Below are 8,348 nucleotides of genomic sequence, written 5' to 3' on the forward strand. Positions count from 1 at the left end.
GGTTACCTAGTGAGTTTTCCCTTTTAACTGAGGGCATTTGGCTCGAAAATGGTCTCCCTCACCACAATAGAAGCACTCTTTAGCCTCCAGGCGTCTAAGTCTCTCTTCTGCCGTTAGTCTCGCTCGTCCTACCTGCATCGGTTCTGGCTCAATGTTTGGGATTATCGATTCAACTTCTGAGGTGGCGGCGTGACGTCCGAGGTTGGTCATTCGATCCCTTCTTTCCCGTTGTCTCTCCCGCAAGCGGTTGTCCAGATGTATGGCCAGAGTTATGAGATCGTCTAGGGCTCGTGGCTCTTCCCAACCCGCCAGCTGATCTTTGAGAGGTTCTTGAAGGGAATGGATAATAACTCCCTTTAGCGCTGCCTCATTCCAACCGGAAGTAGCCGCCAAGGTCCGGAAGTCGATGGCGAACTGGGCCACCGAGCGTGAACCCTGTTTTAGATTCCACAATTTCTGAGTAATTTCGGTATCAGTATATTTTAGCCCAAAAGTCTGTTCAAAATCCTCTACAAACTGGTCTAATGTGGTTAACTGGATACTCCTGAAACTGTATTTAGCTTCTGCCCATTTCAAGGCTTTGTCACGAAGGAGTCCAATTATGTATGCAATCTTAGATGACCCATCGGTAAATGACTGTGGCGAACGAGCGAATACCAGATAGCATTGTAACAGGAACCCCGCACATTTACCGATCTCCCCTGAAAAAGGTTCGGGAGTCGGCGAGAGAACCTCGCGAAAATGTCCGGAGGTCGATACCGGAAGTGATGTGGCAGCCGCGGCGGATGTGGAAGTGGAATCTACGGTGGTGGGGACTAATGTTGACAATTTTTGATGGATATCCTGAGTTAGCAGAGTTAGCTGGTCCAAGCGACCGGTTTCAGATTGCTGTCTCTCACAGAGAGCATTAATCATGGATTCATGTCGGGCTAACAATGAAGCTGCCTCGGTATTTTCTGATCGGGAGGAGGGGTCCGCCATTCCTACGGTGACCCTCTTAACCCACATAAATGTACTCGCAGACGTATTAGAACGCAGGGAAAGCAAAATATCGAGAGGTAACACTACTAAAACGTGGATGCTGAAATTACTTCACGTGACTGGATTTGGTAACGCTCTGGACTGTTTTTTTTTTGGCTGGAGCATACTGTCAGAAACTCGAGTGTTTCTGTCCAGAGAGCGAAACCAAAACCACACACGGAGACGAGGATAACGGTAAGTGAGTTTATTTACATGTGAAGCTATATACAGTGGTCGGAGTCTGGAGGAGTCTGCAAGATAAGGAGAACTGGGTGAGTCTCGGGTACAATCCTGTTCCAAGATGGTAGCTAGGATTTCAAAGTGTCTTTGTTTGCTTACAGGTCCTGAAGGAGGTTGCGGCGTCGAGAAGGAGAGGTGCGATTCCAGTGTTTCCAGGATACGAGCCAGTTGCAGCAAGGTAAGTGTCCGCGGTTTTCCAGGTAAGTAGTTCCTTAGGTCCGTAGTCGTGGCGTGGCAAGAAACCTGAGTCGTAGGCACAAACAGAGATCGTGATTAGCATAAGGAGCATAAATTAGGTTAGACACTGAGGCGGAGAATCTAACCCAGAAGGTTCGATGCTCCAGCGAAGATCTGATCCCCGCCTGCTGCTTAAGTACTGGCTGGTCTAATCAGTGGGAAACTGGAACACCTGTGGAAGAATGATTAGTGGCTCTGCCCACAAGGCGGAGCCAAACCCAGATCCTCACACTAACACTTTTGCCTTTTAGCTAACATTTTGCTACTTTTAGCTTTTAGCTACTGGGCTGCTGTTTTTATGTTTTAACTACTATTTTGCTCATTTTTGCTACTGCTTTGCTCATTTTAACTTTATCTAAGTGCAACTACAGTTATGCTAAATTTAGCATTGTTTTTGGTCATTTTATCATCTGTTTTGCTAATTGTAGTTTATGTTTTGCTAAGTTCAGCTGCTGATTTGCATTTTTTTTTCTTTAGCATCTGTTTTCCTAATGACATCTACTATTCTACTACTTTTAGTTTTTAGATAGTTTTTTGCTGCTTCTACAGAAGCTTCTGTTCTGCTTCCTCTCAATTTCAGCCTCTTCAGCAAATTTCAGCAAAGTCATACATCACTCTGCAGTTTCACACAAAATGCTATTTCTCTAGTTAGCATCTGTATTTTTAATAACTGAATATTTGAAGTCATAATAGTGTTCTGTCCATTTTCATATGTATTGATAAATGTTGTAAATCTTTAATCTAGCTTTAAACTTTAGTTTCATGTGCACAAATATGACTCACTCACATTAATTTATTGGATCTTTTTGAACAAAACTCCTGCAGATTTCTTTATGCATTGTAAAGCAACACATGTATGTATAATGCTAACCAGGTACTCTGGCATGAAGAAGGTTTTAAGTATTCCATTACCATGATTTCTCTGGATGGATTTCTGCTCAGCTGAAATGGCTCACAAGGGTGATAATGACACTCCAGCTCACTCCTAGGGATAATCACACACACACAACACAAACCATTCTATCAGTTCATGCTGGGCTCATTTGCATTCTCATTAGTATGCATGAAATTTCTTGCTGAACTTTAATACCCTAACTGGTGCATAATACATTATAATGAGCATAAAAGTGAGAATGACAATTAAAACTCGCATTAATCACTAAATGCTGAGGGGTAGGGATAGGATAAGGGGATAAAAAGGAATACATGCCCCAGAGAAGAAGGGAAGAGAATGAATTGAAGTGAGATAAAGATTTAGGGACGTTTGAAAACAGTGGATACATAAAAACATAGAAAAGAAAGAATTAAGGGTCTAGCATTTCTAGAAGGAATGCGTATCACTACATAAACATCTACAGAACAAATACTAAGTGGTTCATGAAATATTTTACTAACAGAGACACAAGGCTGACTCCAGCAGTTAATGCCAAGGTTTAAAGCAACAATGTAGTGCAATATGCAGTGCTTAAGTGCTTTGTTTCTTAAGGTTGTTTGGCTCTGGTGGCCATCTTGAATTGGGTTGAGTCCAAAATTAATCAGTTGTGTGGATGTCAACCTAATGAAGTTTTATTCAGATTCATTTTGCTAACAAATCAGGGTTTTTCCAGTAAGTAATGACTTTTCATGGCATTCCTTTTCATTTTTATGCAGATGATTGTCAAGTATACTTCCTTTTGAAACACATTGGGGCATGGTATGAAATGTTCTGGATTTCAACCAGAAGAAGACAAAAGCTGTGTCGCACCGACCTTTCCTTCCTTTCTCCTTATGAGAGAAATATTATCACAAATCTGGGAGTGAAAATGGATGCTTTCCTAAAACAAACAGTCATGTAAACACAATAGTCAAGTCCTGCTTTTCTCAGTTAAGACATCTACCTAAGATGAAACCCATCATGTCTAAAAGAAATCTTGAGACATTAATACATGCTTTTAGAACATCTGGGCTTGATTAGTGCAATGCACTTCTTTTTGAAATAAGTCAAGCTTCTGTTGCTCATTTGCAACTGGTTCAAAACTCTGCCTGGAACAGGCAAAATAAAATACATTTCCCAAATTTTGGCTTCCCTTTACTAGCTTCCAGTTCACTTCCAAATTCATTTTAAAATTATTTAATACGTTTTTAAGTTGCTTGTCAGTTCTGCCCACTCCTATCGCTGCATTGCTGCAGTCAGTTGTACCTTTGTGCTTTGTGAGGTAAGCAGATCAGACGTTTTTAATGGCTCCAAGGATGCAATGCAAGATCAGAGGTGATGGAGCTTTTTAAGATGTAGGTGTAAAACTCTGGACTGGTTTGCTACTGCTTGTTAGGCAGGCTGCCTCATTTGCTGTTTTTAAATCTTGTTTAAAAACACACTTTTACTTCCTGGCCTTCAACCCAGTGTGAAATGACTTTGACCTAACATGATTTTATTTATTTATCTATTTGTTATAATTGTTTTTATTTTCACTGATGCAGATTTATGTATTTGATCTTTTGTCCTATTGTAAGGATTGGGTTTTGTTTTGTTTTCTTTTGGCTTTATTTTGCACTTGTTTTCTTGTCTGTGTCTTGTTCCTTGTGCCTCAGTAATTATTCACTTCCCCTCCGTTTGCCCCTGCTTGTCTCCCACGCCCATCTCCACCTGTCAGCTATTGTAATCACTCACCTGTGCCCACTTCCCATAATTATCCCCTGCTTTAAAACCTGGTCTTTTTTTCCACCACCCTGCTGGATCATTGTTGTGTTTCTCGTTCCTCCATGCCTTGTCTTGTCTTTTGCACTTTAGTTATAGTTGTTTTGCTGCCAAGTCAGCCTTTTGTTTTTTGTTATATTTTGCTTTAATAAATCAGTTTTTATTATCCCCGTTTTGCCTTCAGTAGGTGGTAAGAAAAAGAAAGAATGAGGTGACTGAGACTCTCATATTTTAACTATTGAAATATTGTCAGGGATATCAACACAAGAATAGCAGATTAATGAATGTTGGACAAGAGTAGACTCACTCATCCTGTTTTAATGTCTTTTATTTTGTTTTTATTCTTTCATCAATTTCTTGTTTCCTTCCTTTCTGCTCACTCAGATTTTATTTCCTGATAATGATTTTTTTTTTCCTCCCCCAGTTCCTCCTTCTTTTCCATCACTGACATAAATGACTCAGAGGTGATGGATATTCAGCTGAAAGCAACAAATAGAATCTCATCAGATTTTATTTTACACCTCTGATTCTGAAGCTCAGGTGTAAATTTATTCTTTATGCTTTTTAGCCAGGTGACATTTGTTTGACGCTCTTTGCTGGTTGTACATGAGCTGTGGCTGCTGGTTCATTGCCAAACACCCACACTCACCTAACCCTTAACAAATAAATAAATTATATAAGAAATTAAAGATTCATAAATACACTTGTATTTCCGAACACATTACATATATGCATATATTCATACACGTCAAAACACATCACTGTGGTCTTCGGTTAAGAACGATCTGACAATCTGGACCTTTAATATAGGACAGAAAGGGATTCCAGGTTATTTCAAATGATACAGCCTTACCTAGCAAAGATTGAAGATGTGTCAGCTGGATATTAATTGGATATCCAGAAAGGTAGATGTAGCACGTCCCAGGCTATTATATCCTCAGCCTAGAGTCACAAAAGACAGCACTTAATAAAGTTCAAAATTTTTATTGTTACCCTTTTTTAGGGGTCACAGGTGAGTGGCACTTTTGATGAATGCAGTCTGTCAGCCACCTGCAGCTGGTCTCCATCCCTTTTGCTACTACAGATAAAGGGAGAGGAACTGATTAGAGATCACCCACAGCTCTGTCAACCCATCCCTCTTGGCATTGTTTCCTGAACCACTACTCCCTCTTTCCACTGCAGCTGAGCCTAAACCACACCCCAGGGCAACCAGCCTAAACTGCAATGGGGCATGGTCCGAAATGAGGGTGAAGGAATGTCCCAGGAGGTAGTACTGGAGGTTACCAACTTCCCACTGGAGGATTGCCAAGCACTTCTTTTCCATATTGCTATACTGAGACTTTCAATCAGACAGCTTGCAGCTGATGTACAGAATTGAGCGATCAAACCCCCAGACCTGCTGGGATAAAACAGCTCTGAACTCTCTGTCTGACACATCAGTCTGCAGGATAAAAAGATGACAGAAGTTAGATGTATGAACCAATGGTTCCCCACAGAGAGCCTGTTTGACCTTCTCAAATGCCCCTTGGCACTGCTCCTTCTACTGGACCAGATTTGAGGCACCCTTTGCGGTCAGGATAATGAGGAGCTGGTCAAGTCTACAAAATTTAGTAAGAATTTCCAATAGTAGCTTGCCAGCTGCAAGAACTGCCCAACTTCCTTTCTGGTCTTGGGCAGTGGGCAGGCTGCAGTGGTTGTGGTCTTTTCAATCTGAGGCTGCACATGCCTACAGTCCAAGTGGTACCACAGATACTGTACCTCCCTCTATCCAAATGTGCACTTCCTAGGTTGGCCATGAGGCTCACCTGCCTCAGTAACTCAAGCACTGCAGCCCCCTAACACACATGTTCCACCGAGGTGTTACTGTGGAAGATCACATCATTCAAATGGGCATATGCAGCGTGAGAATGCAGCACCCAGTCCATGACGCAATTGAAAGGGTCTGGGGGCATCAAACAAGCTGAATGGAAGTGTCACAAATTGGTGCAAACTGTACATAGTGAAGAAGGCCGTCCCACATCTAGGGAGGTTGGCTACAGACCTTTGAACCTTAAACTTCTGTATATCTTATAGCATTTACCTTTTACATGTTTGTTGATAATTTTAGAATCAGAATCAGAATCGCTTTATTGCCATTGCCAGTAAACAAGTTAGAGGCTAGGAAATAGTTTTGGTGTACTAGTGCAAATAAAACAAATGCAAATGAATAAGTAAAAATGGAACAAGAAAGAAGTGAGTGTACATGTGCATTATGACAGGTGGTTAAAGTGGATGTGTCGTGCTAGAGTCAATTATCTGTTGCTCAGCAGTTTAGTGGCAGGGGGAAAGAAGCTGTTCATGTGGCGGGAAGTTCTGGTCCGGATGGACCGTAGTCTTTTGCCTGAGGGGAGAAGATTAAACAGGCTGTGTCCAGGGTGGGAGGGGTCAGCTTCAATTGGACCTGCTCGTCCCAAAGTCCTGGAGGAGTACAGGTCCTGTACGGGTCGGAGGTTGCAGCCGATCACCCTCTCGGCGGAGCGCACAACGCGCTGCAGTCTTTCTTTGTCCCTGCTCGTGGCCCCAGTGTACCACACGGTGATGGAGGTGATGAGGATGGACTCAATGACAGCTGTGTAAAACTTTACCATCAGCTCAGCTGGCATTTTGAATTTCCTCAGCTGTCGTAAGAAGAACATCATCTGCTGTGCTTTTTTGATGATGCAGCTGATGATCGGCTCCCACTTGAGGTCCTGGGTGATGGTGATACCCAGGAAGCGGAAGGAGTCCACAGTGGCGATGGTGGGGTTCTTGATAACAAGCGGGCGTGGAGGGTCTATGGCTTTCCTGAAGTCCACAATTAGCTTGTGTGTTAAGCTCCAGGTTATTTGAGCTGCACCAAGACACCAGCCGATCCACCTCCATCCTGTTAGCAGACTCATCTTGGTCCGAGATCAGACTGATGACAGTGGTGTCGTCCGCAAACTTAATCAGTTTTACAGACTCACGGCTGGAGGTGCAGCAGTTGGTATAGGAGGGAGAAGAGCAGAGGTGAAAGTACGCAGCCCTGGGAGGAACCTGTGCTGATGGTTCGAGTCTTCGAGATGGTCTTTCCCAGCCGCACGTACTGCCTCCTATCTGTCAGGAAGTTGGTGATCCACCTGCAGATGGAGTCGGGCACATTGAGCTGAGAGAGCTTAGTTTGGAGCAAGTGAGGCAAGATTGTGTTGAATGCGGAGCTGAAGTCCATAAACAGGAACCTGGCGTAGGCTTTTGGGGTGTCCAGATGTTGCAGGATGGGCCAGGTTAATAGCATCGTCTACAGATCTGTTAACTCTGTAGGCGAACTGCAGCGGGTCTAGGGAAGGGGCAGTGATGGTCGTGAGATGGGAGAGCACCAGTCACTCAAATGTCTTAATGACTACAGGTGTCAGAGCCACAGGTCTGTAGTCATTAAGACCAGTAATCTGAGGCTTCTTGGGGATGAGGATAATAATGGAGGATTTGAAGCAAGCTGGCACATGACACAACTCCAGGGAGGTGTTGAAGATGTCCGTGAAGATGGGAGTGAGCTCATCTGTGCAGTGTCTCAGGGTGGAGGGGGAGACACCATCTGGACCCGGAGCCTTACGGACGTTCAGCTTGCTGAAGAGATTGTGCACATCCTGCTCCTGGATAGTGAGGGGGCCGGGGGAGGGGGCTGAGACCACAGTGTGCTGTAATGTAGCGGAGTGATTGTTGGTGACTGGAAGGGTTTCAGGGCAGGCTGATGGGCCATCAAAGCGACAATAGAAGTCATTGAGGCTGTTGGCCAGTTTCAGGTCACAGGCGGCATGGGGGGCTGTAGGCTTGTAATTAGTCAGCTGCCTAAGCCCCCTCCATACTGATGAGGAGTCATTGGCAGAAAGCTGTTGGCAGTCTCTCAGAATACATTGATTTAGCTTTCTTAGCTGAGTTAAACCTATATTTTGCCTGCTTGTAGCTGTTTCTCTCCCCACTCTTGAATGTTCTATTTTTCTCCATCCAGAGCTGCCTGAGTTTACTTGTGAACCAGGGCTTGTCATTATTGTGTGATACCCTGGTGCGTGTTGGAACAATGCTGTCCTCACAGAAACAGATGTATGAGGTCACAGCGTCAGTAAACTCATCCAGATTGTTTGTGGCCGCCCTGAACATCTCCCAGTCTGTGGAATCCAGGCAG

The sequence above is a fragment of the Kryptolebias marmoratus genome, linkage group LG14 (genome assembly GCF_001649575.2).
Source record: "Kryptolebias marmoratus isolate JLee-2015 linkage group LG14, ASM164957v2, whole genome shotgun sequence".
Lineage (NCBI taxonomy): Eukaryota > Metazoa > Chordata > Actinopteri > Cyprinodontiformes > Rivulidae > Kryptolebias > Kryptolebias marmoratus.